Source organism: Melanotaenia boesemani, chromosome 10 (assembly GCF_017639745.1).
Source record: "Melanotaenia boesemani isolate fMelBoe1 chromosome 10, fMelBoe1.pri, whole genome shotgun sequence".
Taxonomy (NCBI): domain Eukaryota; kingdom Metazoa; phylum Chordata; class Actinopteri; order Atheriniformes; family Melanotaeniidae; genus Melanotaenia; species Melanotaenia boesemani.
The window spans coordinates 37,815,900-37,819,372 of record NC_055691.1 but is presented as its reverse complement, the minus strand read 5'-3'; the positions used below and the strand labels follow the sequence as shown (position 1 = coordinate 37,819,372).

General features: G+C 41.8%; 1 long non-coding RNA gene across 1 annotated transcript; it reads right to left on the bottom strand.

Moving 5' to 3' along the window:
* Positions 1–1,182: 1,182 nt before the first annotated feature.
* LOC121647709 lies at positions 1,183–1,969 on the bottom strand. The gene is made up of 3 exons (XR_006011879.1): positions 1,846–1,969; positions 1,706–1,768; positions 1,183–1,356 (listed from the first exon to the last, which is right to left on the bottom strand). It is a non-coding gene; the product is annotated as an uncharacterized LOC121647709 (long non-coding RNA).
* Between the last annotated feature and the right edge of the window lie 1,504 nt (positions 1,970–3,473).

Below are 3,473 nucleotides of genomic sequence, written 5' to 3'. Positions count from 1 at the left end.
TCCACTGGCAGTTTGTTCCATTTGTTTGCATCATAACAGCTAAATGCTGCTTCTCCATGTTTAGTCTGGACTCTGGTTTGGACTCTGGTCTGGACTCTGGTTTGGACTCTGGTCTGGACTAGTTGACCAGAGTCTTTGGATCTAAGAGCTCTGCTTGGTTTATAGGCAAGGCAAGGCAGTTTATTTGTATAGCACATTTCATGTACAGGACAATTCAAAGTGCTTTACATAAAACAAAGACATTACAGATATTTAGAATAGTAAAAGGCATCAACACATAATCACAATAAAATAATAAATTACATTAAAATGATTAAAAGCAAGATAAGTTAAAAAAGTTACTGTGCAGATTTCATGCATAGGCGCATGAGAAAAGAAATGTTTTTAACCTGGATTTAAAAATGTCTACATTTGGGGAAATTTTAATCTCCACTGGCAGTTTGTTCCATTTGTTTGCAGCATAACAGCTAAATGCTGCTTCTCCATGTTTAGTCTGGACTCTGGTCTAGACTAGTTGACCAGAGTCTTTGGATCTAAGAGCTCTGCTAGGTTTATATTCTCTGAACATATCACAGATGTATTCTGGGCCTAAACCGTTCTGGGATGTAAACAATCAGAAAGTTTAAAAATCTAATCTGTGACTGACAGGAAACCAGTGTAGAGATTTTAAAACTGGTGTGATGTGTTCAGATCTCTTAGTCCTGGTTAAAACTCCAGCAGCGTTTTGGATGAGCTGCAGATGTTTAATGCTCTTTTTAGGAAGTCCTGTTAAAAGACCATTACAGTAATCCAGCCTACTGGAGATGAATGTGTGACCGTGCGAGCTCTGCAGCTCTTCTGCTAATGCTAATGCTATTTAAGGGGTCCAACCAGACCGGGAGAACAATGGCTCTCTCTCTCTCCCTCTTAGGCTAACTACCCTTTTTAGCTAGAGCACTTAAGTCACTGTAATGTGGAATCCTGTTTGAATAAAAGGATGGGCTGAGGCAACTGGTCCCCTCAGGATCATAAAGTTTATTACAACAAAAAGAAACACATAAAAAACAAGGTACAACCCTGATCCACAGCAGCGGGAGGAGGCGCCACTCCACTGGCTGCAGTAACAGTCAGGTAGGGCTATCAAAGTGGAGAGGGACTACTGCGCGGGCCCAAGCTGCTTCGTTAACAACACAACATGCAGTAAAACCAAATAAATTAAGCTTAAGAAAAACCACAGCAACCTATGTATAATCGATAAAAGATAAAACCAATACAAACGAAGCAGTGCTGGGCCACCCCACACCACGCCCAATCCTGTCTGTTGGCGCCACTGTGGGGCCTCCACGCCAACCGCTGGTAGCAGCTAAAATCAGTATCCTGAGGGGAAAACAACAACGGATACGTATTAGTAAAAGGAAAGCTAATAAAAGAACCAACAGTTAATCCATAAAAGTAGCTTTAAAAGGAATGATAATAAAAGACCCGGAACAAAACGGCAATGCGAGGATGTTGGCACCTACAGAACAAACAAAGTCAAACAATTAATAAAAGCTCCAGGTGCCACACCAAGCTTGCCACACACACACAGTTACCTTTTCAGCAAGAGACAGGAGGCAGGAATGACCCTAAACCCTCCTGTGATACACCCGTCTTTATAAAAGAGAAGAAAAGTAACCATTATTCACAATAATAAAATACGATAAAACACAAGGCTGAGACGCCATACCTTCTATCTTTGTAGGGCGTTCCACTCGTGTGGCAATGAGTCACCGGGACCCTGAAATGGTACCTACACCGGCAGGAGAGAAGGCAACTCAGCATGCTGTTTTGTAAACAAACTATAACAACCTTAAATCGTTTACCTACCGAGCCAGGGGTGCACGACGCAACCAGATGCGGATGACTATGCCCACAAACCTACTACCGTGGCGTCCTAGCTGTCTTTTATAGCCGCCGTCAATCACCAAGCCGGTGTGTGCGCCGTTCGCCAACCCGGAAGTACGCCGCCCGTTCCTTCCGGCTCCTTCCGGTTACGTTCGTTCCGCCCCGTTACAAATGCATAGATGAGTTTCTCTTGGTCTTTCTGGGAGACTAAACTTTTAATTCTGTTGATGTTTCTGAGCTGGTAAAAAGCTTCTTAGTGAAGCTTTGATGTGGCTGCTGAAAGTCAGGTCTGAGTCTATCAACACTCCAAGGTTACAAACTTGGTCAGCGGTTTTAAGAGCCCAAGTCTCCAGGTGTTTACTGATGCTGACCCTCCTCTCTTTCTACCAAACACAATAATCTCAGTTTTGTCTTAATTTAATTGTAGAAAATTCTCCTTCATCCAGGTGTTTATTTGCTCCAGACACTGACACAGTAAGTCTGCTGGACTGCAGTCTGGTGACAGAGACACATAAAGTTGTGTATCATCTGCATAACTTTGATCATTAATGCTGAAATTTTGTAATATTTGACCCAAAGGGAGCAGATACAAGTTGAACAGAAGAGGTCCAAGGACTGACCCCTGGGGGACTCTACAAGTCATGGCCACTCGCTCGGATTGATAACTGCTGATCATAACAAAATAACTCCGGCCTTCTAAATAGGACCTGGACCAGTTAAGAACCGCTCCAGTTTTCCAGCCTGAAAACAGGATTCTGTGTTCTACAGTATCAAACACAGCACTGACATCCAGCAGAACCAGGACTGATACTTGACAAGAACCAGGACTGGTACTAGACCAGAACCAGTCTTTTAACACTGTGACCAGAGCTGGTTCAGGGCTGTGATGAGGTCGGAAGCCGGACTGAAATTTATCCAGATTTCCACTTTGATTTAAAAAGTCATTAAGCTGGTGAAATACAACTTTTTCAATAATCTTGGAAATAAAAGAGGTTAGAGACGGTCTATAGTTGTTCATTATAGAGGTGTCTAGAGTCCTTTTGTTTAGGAGGCTTAATAGCAGCTATCTTTAGTGACTTGGGAAAAATGCCTGATGCCAGTGAGCTGTTAACTATCAGTAGGAGATCACTTTCTACTGAGGTAAAAACTGTTTTTAAAAAGTCGGATGGGATCATGTCCAGAGTGCATGTTGTTGATTTCAGATGCCAAACTGTTTCTTGTAGGACTTTTAAATCGAACATTTTAAACTGTGACATAACAGAAATGTTTCTGGGTTTTAGACACAGACTAGTTTTCTTGTGTGACTGTGTGGAATTAATATTTTGCCTAATTGTTTTAATTTTTTGGCTAAAAAAGTTTGCAAATTGGTTGCATTTCTCAGTGGAAAGGAGCTCTGGGCTTATCTGTATAGGAGGATTTGTAAGTTTGTAAGATTTGTCAATCATAGCAAACAGAGAGAATTCTTGATGTTCCTGTTAATCATTCCAGATAAAAGCAGCTCTCTGGCCTTCACAGCTCATTGTTATAGTTACGCAGGTTTTGTTTGCACAGCTCAGAGTGAATTTGAAGTTTATTTTTCCGCCATTTCCGCTCAGTTTTTCTACATTCTC